Consider the following 18,241-nt stretch of genomic DNA (forward strand, 5'->3'; position numbering starts at 1 on the left):
TGGAGCAATTGTGTACAAAGATTTCACCCAATAAGGAACTGTGTCAGACTGTAATCATAAAATTAAGTAGCCTTAAAATCAAGCAATGCATGGACAGATCTGTTGTCTTTAGTCGGAGATGTTTTGTCTGCAGTCTCTTAGTCATTACTTTGAGTAAGAGATTGATGTATGAGCTTTTATGACGGGAGTGCGACCAGCTGCCACCACAGACGAAGCAGTGCAAGAGGATATGTTGTGGAGCGAATAGTATTTCTTGACATAAAGAAAAAAAAACAAAAAAAAAACAAACTGCTGCCTTAAATCAGATGCAGGGCCTGTCTGAGTAGTAATGATGGTGCGCCGCTGTATAAATGTTTTGAACCTATTGAAAAATGAGGACAGAAAGAGATCAAAGGAGAAGCAGAGAAAAGAAGACGGATATCTTGTTGTTGAACTTACACAAGAACTTCACTAAATTCTGTGAAAGTCTTTTTTTTTTTTCTAAAGCATAAGAGTGATAGTCAGTGTTGTCAGTATTACACTGAGATTAATGTTTTTTATAAGTTCCAGTTTTTTTGTTATATGCTTACAAAAATATATACAGCTGCACCCGACCGTGGCTTACATTTGCATAGTTATCCTCATCTGTTGTGGCTTATGACATGGATGAAAAGGCTACCGAGCCAGGGCGCCATGACCTGGGGCTCACCGCACAGCACTTCTCATTTGCACCTGGACAAGTTGTCCATTACTTATTTCCATGTCTTCAGGTAAGACACTGTTATGTATATATAGTGTAAAATATACACACATATGAAATTTGAGTCCAAGAACTCAATATAAAAACATTTAATTTAAAAAAAATTTTGTTTAAAAAAAAAATTTTTTACTTTATGCTTCCTGATCAAATACACATATTTTGTTATTCTGATTTTTTTTTTTTAAATAGTAAAGGCTGATGGAGAATTTAAATTTAAATTTTATTTGAATCAATTTCCTACTTTATTGCTTCTTTCATTGTAAGAACCCAATTTGTAGGACTGAAGAAACGAAAGTGAAGTAAGAAAGATAAGAAATGTAAATAAAAACTATTTAGGAAATAGTTTTTTTTTTCCTTTTACTTTTTTAAAGAAAACTTTTATTCATTTCTATCCAGTCTTTTAGAGAAAAAATAGTGCCAGTTTGAAACCGCAGCTGCTACAATGAACCAAAAGAATTACATCTTTGCTATAGTTTTGTCAGCACCATCTACGTTTTACACTAGAGTGAATTTCCATTGTTCCTCCACTGTAAGAGCCTGGCCTCTCTGATCAGTTTTATCGCCCAGGCAGTAGATAAGCATGTTAACTTGATTAACTTCTGAGCTTAAGCTTAGATTGCTGACTTGCCGGAAAATATTTAAAACCTCTGTCAAATCAAGCGCTCTGTAACCTGAATGGTGAAAGTGGTGAATTAACTGCTTACAGGGATAGCCGGAGCTGACATGCAGGCAAAGCTGACATAATTTTTTGGAAAGAAACTCTCCTATTACCCTTTCTTGTTTGGACTTTTAACAGCAGTAGCCTATCTGACACCATCATGTTTTCCTTTAAAGGATTTCTTTCTGCAATTAATAAAGGCAACATTAAACTGACTGTACGGACAGAGAACATGATAACTTTTTTCCTCTGCATGACTGCATATTTTTCAAGAGCCCAAGAACTCTAAACATAAGGTAAAACACTATTCTTTACTAATGTACTCTGTTGGATTACTTCAGGCTCTTGCACGGACATTTCTCTTTGTGAAAGTATTTTTGGATTTGTTAATGCATTTATGTTTTAATGTTTTTTGTTCCTTAACTGAATGCACAGCCAAGGCAATTGCTTTCCAGCTTGCCTGCACTAAGGAATTACTCGGTCTTGATACTAGGCTAATCACATTTTCAAAGTAATAGAATACGCTCTGGTACGAAGGATGCCAACCGTTTCTTTAGCAGGTGTGGGCAATCCTGTTAGATGCTGTTTGTTTTATACCTTAACCTCTTTTTCCAATAAATCACTTTGTTTGTACAGCTTCCCAGGTTTTTCACAGCCTTTTCTGCCAAGATTTTGTAAATACATTAGCAGAGGAAAATGTAAATGTATTGGTATTCTGGGATCCATCGTTTATTTTGTTTTAAGAAATATGTCACCAACAGGTTTTATTCATTTAGTTATTTGTTTGGCAAGATATTTTTCATGGTAGAAATCATTCAGCATTGATTTTAGTAAAATGCTTTAATTTAGGAACAACATTTATCCAATTTAGAGTCCATACCCAAAGATTCCCTTTGCTGTGGATGAGAATTTATTTAAAATCTACAATTTTAGAAATGCTTTTTTGTTTTGGGCACAGCACATAAACTAACTGAAGTATGGGGATCGCAGTATCATGCTATGGTGCTGTTTTGCTGGAGGAAGAAGTGGTGCACTTCATAAAATAAATGCCATCATAAGAAAATAACATTATGTGGAAATATTGAAGCAACATCTAAAGACAACAGCCTGGAAGTAAAACCTTGGGCATAGTTTGCTTTTTGAAATGGACAATCACCCTAAGTATGCAGCCAAAGTTGCTGCAAAGTGGCTTAAGGGAAACAAAGTAAATGTTTTTGGTGAAGTCATCACAAAGCCCAGATCTCAGTCCTATGGAGAAGCCTTGGGAAGATCAGAACTCTGAGTTGGCTTACAAATTGGACTCAGTTACACCAGTCCTGTCAGAAGGATATGGCAGATTTTGAGCATGCTGTTGTGAGAAATTTGTAGAAAGAAACCCAAAAGGTTTGACCCAAGTCAAAGAGTTTATAAGACAGTAATGCCTGATACTGACCAAATGTATGTAAACCTGTGGATTTGAGGAAAGTTACAAAAAAAAACATCTCCAAAAATGTTCTTGCCAAGTTTTCTGGCATTCAGGAAAATATAAATTTTGGTAATTGTAACTATGCTAAAACAAGAAAAGTTTGGTCTCATTTAATTCAAGACGGTGATAAAAAAAAGTGTATGTCTTTTTATACGGTGTATATATTTATCTGGTTCGACTGTGTATTCCAATTGAGGACAATGCAACGTAACAGTCCGGATTTACTTTTGGCTTTTTATTAGTAGAGGTTCAAACCTCAGAGTGCCTTCAGAAAATATTCAACAGCCATCTCCATTTTTCAAGTGCTGATGACTTATTCAAATAGATAATTTTCCCCTCAGCATAGGAAAGGGAAAATAAGATGATACTTAGGAGCTGAGTGACACTTCAATTAGCCTCTTCTACACCACTACTAATAATCAGATTGTGAACCATGTAAAGAACAAGGCAGGTCATTAAAAAAATCCTGAAAAACCTACAAGATTTACCGTAGGCTCCAGATTTAGATTGATTTTGCAGACAGCTAGCGGAGCTGAACCTGCTCTTGGCTTCCTTTGAGGAAATAAAAGCTATCTTTCAGTAATTGCTGAGAAAACTGATATGCCAGTGTCAGGGATGCTTTATGTCTGTGCCCTCTAATTTTGTTCTGCCCTTTTCTCAATTGCCCATCTCTGCGCATTGGATCTTCATACATGTTCCTCAGTAATATGCACCCAGGTAACAATATTAAGTTGGTACAGTCTTAACAGTAAAAATAAATTATAAAATTTTTATCAGTATTAGGCCTAGTACTGAGCCATATTCAAAAATTAATTAGCTATGTGCACAATAAAAACAACCATTTCTGCCACCATTTCTGTATTTTCCAATATGATAATTACAACAAATCACCAATACAAAATCTCCCCTGTCAGTGCTTGAAACAAAATAAAAATTGTTTCAGAGCGGCTGTGGTATAAGGTGAAATATCTAAATGCAAAAGGGATATGTAGGAGGCAGGCAGGTGACAAAGGAGAAAAAAATGCATATATTTGACACAAACAAGACCAAAAGTGCTGCCAGCACTGGGAATCCAAATCCACAAAACTCAAGACAACCACAAAGGCAGACACAAGGAAGAAATGAGACAGGTCTGACATCTGTGAAGTTACATTGAGACTCTGGAAAATGAACAGGGAAAACCAAGGAGTAAATATGCAAATAAATATGGTGATCAAAAGATGAGACGCACTTGACTGGGGACATTTGAAAATACACTGACAGATACCAGCAGAACGAAGTATAAATACAAATTAAGCAAAATACGAAAGGAGGCCAATACAGAAAAAGACGGGGCCCATTACTGAGATGGTGCACAACTATTGTACCGTTATAAATGTCAAAGAAGATCTTGGGTTTGAATGGACGGAAGGAACTAAAATAAAATAAAAAATCACTCAACCTTTGGGTGAAAATAACAAAAACATGTTTCTGATGTTACAAAGGATGCTGGTAAGTATATATATAAAACAACTGTGTCTTACATAAAGATATTCATGAGAAACATCAAATATGTTGGTTTTAATCAGCTTCTGTTTTGTATATTTTCTGAGGATTGGGATGTATATTTTGAAGCAGTACCACCAGTATAGCAAACTGCACTGTCTCCATCAGATGTCTCCATCTGCAGTGCTTAACTTTTGTAAAACACTTTTTATATTTTTTTTTTTACATAATTGCAACAACTATGTTGTGACAGGAAGGTATGAGACAGATAAGAAAGCTCTTCTGCCTTCTCCCAGTGCTATCCAGAAACAACCAATCAGAGCCAAGAGGAGGGTCTTTGCACTGTGAATCACTACTCTGTCTAGCGCTGCTCATCCCCCCTCCTTGCTCTCTGCTACACTCCAAGTAGCACACACCAATGACAAACATTTTTTTATACTTCAAACTTGAGACTAAACGTGATGTTTGAATCATATTGCATTTCAAGCAAAAATGTTTTCTTATAAGAAAAAAAAAAGAACTGAATTGTTTTTCTCTAGCATTTTCTTTTTCATACATTCTACCAGCTAATATAACTACTAAAGAATGAGACAATTTTTATTTGATTAAGCATCAGAATAATCAAAAGACTAATCAATTACTAAAATAATTGTTTACAACAGCCCTGGTTATAATTGGCTTTTTGCTTTAATCTTTGAGAAGCACTTGCTTCTGTACTGACACGATGATGCTCATGGTATAGAATTATTTGACATCCTAAAAATAATCGTATTGGTATGAATAATTTACATTTTGCAATTTTCACACTCAGGTCCATCTCTGACTCCCTCCTATACACTCTGCCCACCACCAGATCTTTCAGCAGCTCTCATCCACAACTCTGGAATGCCCTCCCTCTGGATGTTGTACAACTGAAAACCAATCTTATACTAGCTTATTCAATACCATTGCCACATTCATACTTTCACATTCACCCTCTTGCTCATTTTTGTTTGTTATTTTATGGATTTTGTCTTTTGCAAAATCTGACAATTTTGCCTTTAAATGTTGCTTGCAATATACCGTGACATGAGATTCTGTAAATAAATGTGTTAAATTAAAGAAGCTGATGTTTTAGACATTCTAAAAACAATCACGGAAGTCTGGCTTACCTGGTGACCCGATTGTGCAGCTAGAATATCAATGGTGCATGCAGACAAACGGGTGATTTTCAGCAAAGGCAGAGAAGTTTTCTTCAACACTGAAAAACAAGTCAGATATTGGGAGAGGGGAATAGAGATTTGTCTCAAAAAAAAAAAAACTACTCAAGTAGGACCTTACAATGAAAATTCCCATGAACACTATATTTAAAATTTATTTTAGAAAATTTAATTAAAAAAAAAAAAAAAAAGCTCGTCTCCCACGTGTCTACAAATCAGCTTGGCCTATTCTCTGTCTCATTTTAATTTAGAAATTAAATAAAACAATGGTGGCAATAATGAGTTCCTAGCAGGATCCTTAATGAACTGAACATTAAATTAGCTGTATTATACAATTTTGAGTTTTGAGATTAAAAAAAATAGCGATCGGTTCTTATTTTCCACCTAAAAGTGTATAATGGTATAGTGAATGCATCTGCATTTAAATCAAAATTTTTAAACTGTCTGATATGGGTGCATTCTATGGGTGCAATGTAAGACGTATATAGCATTCAGCTAGGATAAGGATTGCAACCGTTCAGGAAGGAATGTTTTTAAGCAACAGCACCAGTCCATAAAGGAGTGGGGGTCCGGCTTAAATGCTGCCGCAGCAATTTTGCAGGCCTTAATATTTTCTGTGGGTCATTTATTTTTCTAATTAAATTTAGTTATCTTTTAAAATTATTCATAAACATACAAAACAATATCACATTGGTTCAATAGGTGACACAACAGTGAACTCCAAAATTAAGGAGAACTCAGTATTTTGCATTAGCAACTCTGCACACAGTGACAAACGTATAATAAAAGACAAACAGAACCCACCAACTGTCACTGCTAGAAATTAACACAAAAAGCAATTATCAGCTTTATCCCTTAAAAACTAAATATGACAGCAAAATAGATCAACAATCAAGATGAGGTTCATAAATATTTACATCTGGTTTGCATTGTCTGACAGTTATTTATTGTTCATGTTTGCTCTGAAATTTTTACAAAACAGGAAGGATTTTTCAAAGAAAAAAAAAAACTTGATATTGTATTAAAAAAAATTAACTACAAACAGAACAAGGTAAGTATTTTAGAATAATATTGCAATAATATTAATCTATTCCTGTTTTGTGAAGGCTGCCTGTGGATCTTCCTAGCTAGTTACTGTAGGTCTCCATATTCACGGGTTATTGCAATTTCTTTAGAGGTCATTTGCTGTGGATCAGCATTATATAGTTACTTTTTTTTATATAGTACAATGATTAGATTATATGTAACAATGTAAACATAGAAACACATTTCTTAGTACATTTCAGACAGAGTTCAAGGTCTCCTATTATGAGATACACCAAATATTCAAACCATGAAAGACCCCGTTGACCCAACAATTTGCTGTTATAGCATAGAAATCAGGTATTAGCATTTCAGACATAGGCGAGGAAATGTTCAACTTGGGTCTCAACAGCTTTCCTCTGACAGCATGTGCAGTAAAGTTCAACTGTTGTGATTTGAGATCAGCGTGCTGGTCATTTGAGTGTTCTCTCCTACTGTATACAGTACCATCTCAGAGGATTATGAATTATGCATTCAAACGGAGCTCATGGCCACTAAATCTGCATAAGACCATCAAAGCAACAGAACAACGCTAAGGATATCAATACAGAGAAGTATGCAAATATGATTCTTGCGAAGTGATTAAAATAACATTTGCAAGTAACAGCTGACTGTGATCTCTCAAGTATAATTTCTGCACAGGAAAGTGGGAGGAACAAAGGAGGCTAAGCAAAAATCTTCTTGACCTGCCAGGAAAAATAAGGTCTTTTCATTATCCATCACGTCATAAGATGTGTGATAACCCATCCCAACCCACGTACAAGAAAATTGCTATCACCCAAGCAGACCTCAGCAACAAAAACAATAGTCTAAGTGTTGAGGGGGGGTTTTTTTACAGGAGGGAGGAGGGGGGAAGTTGTAAATATTTAATTATTTTAGGCAAGGTCACTGTGAGAAATCAACTCAATCTCAAATCTTTTGATTTACTTCTTGGTGAACACACCAAAATCAACCTGGGAACAACCTGTTAAAATGAACATCCTATATGGAGAGCCTGGGCTCAGTTTAAATGTACTGAGAAGTTCCTCTATCCGGGGGAAACTTGAAGCAGAACCACTGCCCTTCTGAATCAAAATGATCACCACCCAATCAAAGTGCTTCCTAGTAATCTCCTTTTGGACTTTTTTTGAGTTCCACCAAGATGAGTTCCACTAGATGGACTCCTTGGGTTAGACCAAGAACTCACACAATGGACTTCATGTCCCTTGTGAAGTGTGAACACTTTTCAATCCAATTTAATTAGCTAGTGTCCCAGGGGAGAAGGATGTCTGACTTTCCCTCAAAAACATGTTACTTCCCTTGCAGATATTTGTGTGTACAGTCAGATAGATTGAAAGTAAAGGCAGTGAATATCTTATTTAATGTTTATGTTCAACTTCAGAAAGTTCAATAAGAGGTTTACAGCCCAAAAAGATGAAAGGCAACAAATTCCTCGTCAGATATCTTTGTTACTGACAAGCTCACCTTGACATTCAGTTTTTTTTTTTTTTAAATAATAACTTATTCACTTGTAAACTGCATCTGCCAAGCGTTTACCATTTTACGAGACAATGCCTCGAAAATGTTCTTGAGCAGACACACAACCGTACACAAGCAGATTTTCCACTCATAAATATTTAAAGTAGTGCATTACGCCAAGCTAAAAATATACTAAGGTGCACAACAATAACAAGCGATGAGGCTAGTTAATGTGGTAAATTGATTAATTTTGTTTATATGCTTACGTGTGTCACCGTAGTCCATGTCACTGTCATTCTAAACAAATAATATGTGGGTGCTGGGGGCAGGCTCAATGAACATGCTTTCTGAACACTTCTTGGTTCACATAAATCAAAAGAAATCAATGCCAGATTGGGGATTGTGGCCTCTGTTGTGCAAATGAGTCCTGGCTTCTGAACAAGATAATAAATCCCTGCCACATTATTTCAGCTTTTGATAAATGAAGCAACATGATGGAGGGGGGCTGCAAATGAAAGCAGAGAGTATACATGTGGCTGTGAATACAGCTAATAGAACGTGTGGTGGCTTTGATAGACTAATTTGTCAGTTCTGTTCTCTTATAGTAGAACAGCGCACTGTCCAGACATTTTTGTTTTTACCCATTGCTGTTTGTTAGGTAAATCCACACAGGGTGCCGTGTTGAAATCAAATGGAGCACTGCCGCAGACATTTTCCTCTCTTGTGCTGCAGAAGAAAAAAAAAAATTGCGAAGTGGGGATGTCTTTCAGGTGGCTCAGCGTTGTGAATGCTACCTCTGGAAAGCCTGAGTTCCAGTCAAGAGTCGACCAGAAAGAGTGCCAGAGGTTTGCTATCAAATAGCATCCAGGTTTTACCCTCTGACAAATATGGGATCAGTGTCAGATTTGAGCTATGCCACAGGCAGAATTAGGGCAGCAGGAGGAAATGACTTGACTTTCCAGGCCACAGTATGTCTTTCTACTCAAGCTGGCCCTTGCATCAAGCAATGGCAGGGACAGGCAGAAGAAAAATTCCACTTTAGCTCATGCCACTGACCACCTTTGCATCCATTCCCCCATGAGGCCCTCTGCACCTCCTGATTGCTAGTGGAGACTGCACGATTACCTTCCGTTCTCATCTATACTGTTGCCCAGCACGTCTTCTACTTCACTCAGCACCAATGCTTTGCTGTACTGGTGGAAAGGAACAAATCAGAATGTTATTCCATTTTCATTTGCAAGATCTAGGCAGCTTTCATGGGTTTTAATTTCACACCAGATATGAGGTGGAGACCTTAAATAACACATTTCCAATGTGATAGTGTTCATTTACTTTGCGGTGTTTGCATGTGCGAATATGGTTATGTGCATGCGTTTATGTTCAAAGAAAATTATGCTTTACAGGCCGACTTCTCCCCCCCTTTTTGTATTAGAAACCTGTGATGAAAACCGCCTGTGTTTTGTCAATATTTTGAAGTCAAGCAACAGAAAAAAACTACTCTGAAATGTCTTAGAGAAAAAATAAAATAGTAGCTTGCTGGCTAGAATTTTAACATGTTTGTACGTAAAAGAGAAAAGTGTCATTGGTGCCAATAAACCTTGAGAAAAGGTATGAAATATAAATTAATTCCTCTCCCGAGCAACACTTTTCAGTTCCTTCAAGGAAAACCTTTCTCAGCCCAGTATTCCAAAAGGCTTCTGAGTTTTCCCAAGTGACATCATTTGAGATACCTTGAAAAGCATTTTGAATCATAAAACTGTAATTGAATATGTCTTGAATTGTTCTTCTTACTAGTCAGAATGTAAATGCAGATACCTTAAAGTATGATTCGGTATGGTCCAAATGTAGTTAGATATGCAAATATAAACAGTCATATCGAAACCCGATTTTATGTTAAACAGAATGCTAAACAGAATGGCTAGCAGTTTTAACGGAATGCTAGCATACCATTCTGCTAACCACAGTATGCTAGCAGCGAGTACACGAGGGAGATTGACAGTGAACTTCCACACATTTTTAAATAAAAGTTACCTACTGGAGCTTTAACAGCAATGGCAGGGCGATTTGTGCGTCGCCCTGCTATTAAATGAATTACTCACCTGCTTTAAGCCAAATGTAAGCAATAGGGATACGGGGACTGAGGGAGCAAATCGCCCGCTTCAACGGGTAGCAAAAACAGTTCAAACTTCCTCAAATCGGAGTATTCGCATTGATAAAAGGGGATTTTTCCAACTCCGCATGCTGCATTCAGGTACAACTGGTAAATTACGTTGTCAAAATACCAAAACAGTTCTAACGTCATTTAGACAAAAACCTGTGATACGTTTTTAAACATATATCACAATCAAAACCAAATTGTTAAATATGTGCAAATTCTTGTTTGAACATTTCTGAACATCATTGCACACATCTTCAATCAGTTCTATACTTTTACACTTTTTAAGTTTTAAAACAAAATTCCTTTAAGAAATGAAACAATTCTTTTTTCTCTCTCTCTCTCTCTGCTGGACAAAGCACAAACAATCTGATGTTTTTATTTATCTTTGGTAGGAGAACCTGTGAGAAACTGTGACTTTAAAACCAGAATACGTACGAAACAATGATGGTAGTCCACCATTACATGCCTGATATATAAAAACGGTGCTACATATGTGTACAGATGCAATTAAATAATGTTGATTTAGTCTAAAACAGCACCTGAACTACATCCAGCCCTCAGAAAGCTGGAAAACAGCACACTGAAGGAAGAATGAATTAGCATGCAGTTAACACCACTGACTTTAGTTGTTTATTGAAAGCCTGTACGTCTGATATCAGCCACACTCTGCCAGCGACAAATCCCAAAAACTGTGAAATCACTGAAGTTCCCAGCAGAAGCAGCTGCCTGTTTACTTCACTGTGTTCCTTCACTCCACGCATCATTTCCCTATCTATTATACTCTAAAATGTTTGCCCAAGAGACAGAGCTGTTCAAAAGTCTGTTCATTTTGTCTCTCATTTTAATGAGACAAAATGATTTTACAGTTATTGCTGTAAAATTCAGCAATAAGTGTGATACCTGACGCAGATATTGGCAATATCATTGTATTTTTATGACTGAGAGATAAACATGGGAGACTATTTTAAAGGTTGAACACAAAGGCATAAGTATTGATGTGAAATTATTGCAAGAAAGGTGTCTCACTAATTATTTGAATAGTACTTCCAGTGTATCTTTTATTACTTGGTATAAATTATGGGTTTAAATAATATGGGTTTAATAATATGGGTAATATAATGAATAATATGGGTTTAAAAAATAGCTTTCCATATATTAGACCATAAATTAAACTAGCCAGTTATGATGATTGCCTTTAAGAGGATGCTGGAGAGCAATTAGACTGGGGGAAAAGAGCTTGTTAAATTGTCTTAAATACTATAGCTTTTGCTTCTACTTTTAATTTTATCAAGTTGGGTTTTCCAACACAGTGATAATCCTAAATGAACATGAGACCTAGTTTTTTTAAAGGAGGGTAACATTAAGCTTCTGGAATAGCTTACCAAAATCCTCCACATCAACAATATAAATGTGTTTGCTATGATTGACAGCCTAGTTTAAATTAGTGCTACCAATTCTACCAAGAAGAGCGGTCAAATATCCAGCCACGTTAAGCCAGAAGCTTGTTGATGGCTACAAATCTGTGTACAAATGTATAATTTATAAGGGACATTTAAGCAAATATGTGTGTGTGGATGCAAAGAAATAATAAAACCAAATTAAATTGAGAATATCTAGTTCTTCTTTAAAATTATCTTGTATTTTATTTTATATGTAATTGACCCTGTAAAATATATAAACTTATTAGTATTTAGCAGAATATACAAGATAAGACAAATTCTTTGTACATCATATTTCAGCAACAAGGGAGTTTAAAGTGGCTTATACGATTAAAATATAATACAGCAAACAATTTTGAAACAAACAATAAACATGACATTTTGTCAAATATGAAAGGTCATATTGCACGATTGTGACATGTTATTATCTGATTCAAACTGCTTCAGCTTCCATTTCCTGGTGCTATTGCTCAACGTTTGTTTCAACTGGCACTGAAAATGTTTTAATGAGGTGTGAAAATAATTCTCACTGGAGGAGTTCTTACCTTTGAAGAAACCGAATCCTCACGAGGGTAGTTTTCAATACTACACGGAATAGTCAAGCACTTTGCTCATTGTTTGTGCAACACTTTAAAATTCCTCAGATATGTACAACTTCAACTGCTGTTAAAATGAGAATAAAATGAGCAAAGCATACATGGGTGTAGCAAAACATTCTGTTAACCAGACAAGGTGACTGGCAAGTCTTTAACTTTAAAAGTGGCTGTCCTGGGTTCGATTCCTGGTCTCAAGCCATTTGCTGCATCCCTTCCCCTTCTCTATCTACCCTACTCCCTGTCAAATTGGTATTCAGGCAAGAAGCTTATTCTGTATTTTAGTAACTTGGTGTTGTCAGCTAGCCTGATGAGAAGCCTTCAAAAGCAACTGCGCTGTTGTCAACACAATACTGCAGTTTCAGGAACAACTATCATTCTTACTTTAAAATAGATCTTATTATTTTAAATAGTAGACTTACTTTGCCATAATAGGCTTACCGTCCTTGAAAACTGTTATAGTGGCCTTCTTAAATAATGTTTAACACATATAGTTGACTGGATTGTTACACCAGTAATTATATATATTTTAGAAAGAAAGTTTTCTTTTCAAAACATCACATTTGGACATAATTTTTTACTCCATTCTCAGCTATATTCGCCATAGTATCTGTATTGGTCCAAAAGTAAAGCAAGGCCTTTTGTATCCCATTTGTGACTCTGTGCTGCCCACAATGTGATGGCTGATTTAATGGGGTCACACAACAAAGGCTGTGCTGTAGTGTTGCAGGCTTCTTGCTATGTCAACATCTCATGAATTCCAAAACCCTTTTCCCGTCATTTTCATTGGCAGTTCCCCCTGCCTTCTCTCACTCCTTGACATCCACCCCCAGATCCACTCCAATCCACCATCCCACAATCTCCCAACCTTTCCCCCCTTTCCTGTCTCCTCCTTCTACCCAACTCCAAACCGGCCCAAATAGAGAGTGACAACTCTTCCTGTTCCTCTACAAAATTCATGATTAATCTTTCATTAATCATGGATTTTTTAAAAACATTTAACTCCCTGGAGCTTTCTTCAGTACTAAAATAAATTAATAAATGAGCCAAGTGCACACAACTACAGACAGACATTGCTTTTTCCATGCCATATTCCCTTATCATTTAAAAAATGGTCATTGTTTATGGCACCACTGCACTTAAAGGCACTTTCAGGAGGAGATTATAAAGTGAGCCATGGTTCGACAGTTTCATATATTGTCTAATTTTAGTCAAGTCAAGGACAAGGTACTTCATGTGTTTGAAAGCATATGTTTTATTTAAATTATACATTTCAAAAAATATGAAATATCAGCATATAAAAGAAGCTTCATGTGGACATTTTTGCTGAAATAGAAAATAATGTTACATTTATTGATTAAATGATGTCCTGTACCAAAACAGAATTGTTTCTTGAGTTCTTTAAGAGGATTTCAAACAATGCTTTACAACCTACTTTTATCTGTGACCTTGGCAATAAAAGAGTAGTCTTCGTATCTCTGTGGCACTAATCCTTCAATATGCTTTACTGGGTCACATTACTGCAAATTTATCCCTTGCAATTTGAAAGTGACAATATTTACGACTAATTCTCAAATATATAAAAATAGACAGCCAGGTTACTTAAGCCCTGCAAATGCTGGAAGAGATGATTTTTGTTGGTTATTTTATCTTGACTCGCCATTGTTCCTATAAACAAAAAAAGCTCACATTCCAAAATTACCCTAAACAAAGACAAAGGAAGTCAAGCTTGGTTGGTCAAATTGTTCAGCTTAATATTTTAATAACAAATCCTTAAGACCCCTCACCCCACTGGCACTTCTTTACTTCGGCTGAATCATGATAAACTGCCTTATTATGCCTTGTAAATCAAAACTAGCAAAACTGCCTGCACTGCTTTGATAGACTTAAACAATTTTTTCCCTTAACAAATATTCTGCTCAAAAATATAAAGGGAACATTTCACTTTAATTTTGTGTGTGGCTCCAAATCCAGGCCTCCATTGGTTAATAAATTTGATTTCCATTGATGATTTTTGTGTGATTTTGTTATCAGCACATTCAACTTTGTACAGAACAAAGTATTCAATGAGAATATTTCATTCATTCAGATCTAGGATGTGTTATTTGAGTGTTCCCTTTATTTTTTTGAGCAGTGTATTTCAATCACATTTAACTCTGTTAATGAAGAGAGATTGAAAAAGGAGGGAAAGCCTGAGCATTGTGAGTGGCTGACAGCTCAGTGTGTGGGAGCAGAGAGCAGAGGAGAAATAGAGCAGAGCAGCTGACGGTAAATAGAATAAAAATAAAGTGTACCTTTATTTCAATCTGGAAAGACTCAGATGAAGAAAAAGGAACAATTAAAAGATTTAATGACAGGAATGAATAGCAGTTCTTTGGCGCTCGGGCCCCGGTAGCTGATATGAGCTGAGATTTGATGTGAACTCGATGAACATCCCAATAACTGATTAGGGATGCTCTCCCCCGGGGCCCGACACTGGTGGTGGAGGTCGGGAAAGGGTGCTATCCTGGAGAGCCGAAGGATGTGGGTGGAGAAGGGGCGGTGGTGGGTTGAACGCAGCTGGGAACCGGCTGACTGCTTGGATGTGGATCCTTTTATGCAGAGCTTGATTGATGATTGGACGCGCCGGGTGAGGACCAGCGCTGAGGTCGGAGATGAGCATGACGCCGATGGGCGAACGGAGGGGGCGGAGTCTTCCAGCTTGAATTTTCGCTATCAGCTCCGTTTTTCACCATCTTCAATGTACAGTCTTTAAAATTACAAAATAAACTCTCAATACATTTCTAGAAAATCCCTGGTGCTTTGAGCATTAAGTTTAAGTTATGATACTGTCAAGAATTGGTGGTAGGTGATGAGGAGTGACGCTGAGACCCAGGTAAGGTGATGATAATGATGGTTTTAATGATGACAATAATGCATAAAACAGTCCAGGACAGGCAGCACGGGAGAGAACTATTGCACACGGCTAGTTACCGGTAGCACTGTCACAAAGTCTGAACACGGAGCTTAGTAAACCAGGACTTAACAGTACAACTGGAAAACTAGACAAACTGAGACAGACGTAAGACATAAGACAAGGACCCGACAAGAGACAGAGACAACAGGTGGACATAAATACACGCGGGGTAATCAAGGGAACAAGACATACCTGGGAACAATCATCGGGGAAGACGCAGAGACAGAGACTCAGGGAACAGGATAACAATAAACACAGAAATAACTCAAAAATAAACACAAAGAAACGGGATCATGACAGATACTTCCCAGATATTCATAATTTCTACCTACTTATAGGTTCTCAGTCATCCAGGACACGACAAAAACAAAAAAATACCCCATAACTTGTATTGAAAAACACTACAATAACCATTGTTTTTTTAGACGTTGTAGCAGACATTAGATCAGTGACACTGAGCCAAACTCATATCTAAACATTTAATCTCCCTCCTGGTTTATTGTCCCACCGCCGCAATAATCAAATGTGATTTCCTCCCTTGATGTTGTGGTGCTCCATTTTGTTGAGATAGTTAAGATTCAATCACCTGAGCAGAATGCCTCCCTTTTTTCCAGACAAATTTCAATGGAAGATAATTTTGAGGGATAACCACAAGTTCCTGAAGAAACTACAAATCATTTCTGAGCTATAGGGGCTTCTCAATTCCAGTCCTCTGGGACCGCCGCCCCTGCATATTTTAGAAGTGTCTCCGTTCTAAAACAGCTGATACAAATCATTAGATGACCTCATATGAATGACATGAAGCGCTGCCTGTTAACCACCCACTTATTCAAGTCAGGTGTGTGGCAGAAGAGAAAAACCTAAAGCGTGCAGGGCAGTGGTCCCCGAGGAGTAGAATTGAGAAACACTGTCCTAGACTTAGGCTAGGACTGTGTATTTCCCCAACACACAGGACCTCAATTTTGGATAAGACAATGGCTGGATCAAATTCTTGCTCTCTAGGCAAATGCCAACTTATATTTAAAATGTATTTGTCCTGTTCACAAACAAACCAGACCATTCTTTCAGTTGTAGTTGGTTTTCTGTAGTTATAAAACAAATGTTATTAGAAATACTGATGTTTTCTGAAGGTGTCTTCATAAAGAAGGACAAAGGACCTACAGAATAGGGTAATGCTTGGCAATCATTAAGTTAAAGCTGTCAGAACACAGCACTCCCTTTGGCTGTATACCTCTACACCACTAAACAAAAACTGAAAACTGAATGCCACAAAAATGGATCTCAGTGGGCTGAGAAGTAGCCTGGCTGTTGTCTTCCTATGCAATTCCGCTCAAAAAAACTTCTCACTTCCAGCACAGTCTGGGCTCACTCTCCTTGACTCAGATTGTCTCCAGTCAACTTTTGACCAGGCCAATTAGCTAACAGAAGGAGAAGTTGTGAAAGATAACAGATTCTCTGCCCTGTTTCATAAGGTCTGCCTGTAGTTTTAGCAATGACAGTAAAGGAAGTGAACTAAGCTGTTCAGTCCATGTTGGCCACTTCCACATATTGAATCGACATTAACAGCCGACTCATTCAGATCAGCACTTCTCTCTTCACAGTGGAGGATGATTGTTTGTAGCGCAGGAAACTTCTGGTAAGCTTCTTAGCGTCGAACCGGTACATTACATACGTCACGGGCAAACGTTAGTGATTGGGCAAAATTTAACACCTCAGCAGATAGAGTCCACGCCTCCAGGACGCAATCGTTTCTCCAGACCCTCTGGAGGAAGCAAAGCTTAGTACAAGGGGTTGGTTATTAGAGAGAGAAAATTAGACACTAAACAAGAAAGAAAGAAAAGATAGATAGATAGATAGATAGATAGATAGATAGATAGATAGATAGATAGATAGATAGATAGATAGATAGATAGATGGATTCATCGACTAAAATAGTGTTTTGTATCTTTTTAGCTTTTCATATCAAACTTTCATATTTAAGAGACATCTGAAAAGTCTGCAGTGAAGTATCAAGAACAGTTAATCGACTATTTGAAGCCAGTGACCTGTAGCCAGAACTTGAGAACTGCCCTTCCCAGAGTTTGCCAGCTCAGTAATTAACTGTGCAGAACAGGGTGGCTCCAAAGGTAAGTCTCAGAAAGACTGAATATGATTGATGCGTAATTTCCTCATCTACAAGGTTCTTGTCTTTTCTCTTGTATGAATAAAGTCAAAGAGTTTGCAAAGCCTTATTCTACGTTATTGTTTAACTAACTTAAATCCCTGCGTCTACAATTTTTATAAGCTGTATTTGTCTGAGAGTACAAATACAGCTTCCTTGTGTATTAGCCATACATGAGGAAGAATGAATAATGTGTCACAATTACATTTTGAGTTGCATCAGTACTTTGCTCTCCTAGAGATTTTACAGCTCTCAGAGAGGTTGCTTGAAATGTTAGGCTGAAGTCGAGTTGCGGGACATTCATGTTTCCACACACCCTTGAAGGTCCACAAGACACACTGTGAAAAGCACTCACTGCAAAAACATTATGGTGTTTTCAGTAATCGTGGCAGACAGGAACGACTGTTACGAGTTCAGAAGTTCGGAAGAGGATGAAATAGTGATTGACAAACTGGATGATGTAACTTTATTTTCCATGTTATCAAAAGCCCAAAAAAGAGAACAGAATGCATTGGAAAGACGTTTGCCTGCTGGTTTGGGCAAACGTCCAACAGATGTGACTTTTCCACATAAACAAATATTTCCATATCACACAATAGTTTTGCATGCAGTACATTTATGAAGCTTTTTTCTCAGTGGAATAAAAACATAAACATATAATACATAATATCACCCATTGTCATAAACATAAACACAACACACACTCAAATGCAGGACATTCAGACCATGAGTTTACCTCAGGAGTTGCTCTATGAATACAAACTTATTCTAGTGGATTTAAGATTCTGACAAAAAAAAAAAACAAACAATAAAAAAACCCCAAGGTATTATGTTTTTAAAACTCAAG

General features: G+C 37.0%; 1 protein-coding gene and 1 long non-coding RNA gene across 16 annotated transcripts in view; one reads left to right on the top strand and one right to left on the bottom strand.

The window, feature by feature from the left end:
* kirrel3b (kirre like nephrin family adhesion molecule 3b) overlaps window positions 1-18,241 on the bottom strand; it is a 340,233-nt gene that overhangs the window by 283,185 nt on the left and 38,807 nt on the right. For 2 of the 15 annotated variants that reach the window (XM_016676746.1, XM_016676744.1), the window contains exons 1-2: window positions 10,187-10,301; window positions 5,499-5,587 (exon numbers count right to left, since the gene is read on the bottom strand). The exons of 11 other annotated variants lie outside the window; for them this stretch is intronic. The gene's annotated coding sequence lies outside the window, so the exon portion shown is untranslated. Of the gene's footprint in view, window positions 1-5,498; window positions 5,588-9,212; window positions 9,281-10,186; window positions 10,302-18,241 lie in introns of those variants that run through there. 2 more of the 15 variants (XM_016676745.1, XM_016676755.1) reach the window with 2 other exon arrangements.
* The window catches only part of LOC107837414 (uncharacterized), a 25,461-nt gene continuing 9,435 nt past the window's right edge, over window positions 2,216-18,241 (top strand). Inside the window, exon 1 of the long non-coding RNA XR_001663434.1 lies at window positions 2,216-2,227. This is a non-coding gene — a long non-coding RNA (uncharacterized LOC107837414). The remainder of the gene's footprint in view (window positions 2,228-18,241) is intronic.

The sequence above is a fragment of the Poecilia formosa genome, unplaced genomic scaffold (genome assembly GCF_000485575.1).
Source record: "Poecilia formosa unplaced genomic scaffold, Poecilia_formosa-5.1.2 Scaffold141, whole genome shotgun sequence".
NCBI classification, from domain to species: domain Eukaryota; kingdom Metazoa; phylum Chordata; class Actinopteri; order Cyprinodontiformes; family Poeciliidae; genus Poecilia; species Poecilia formosa.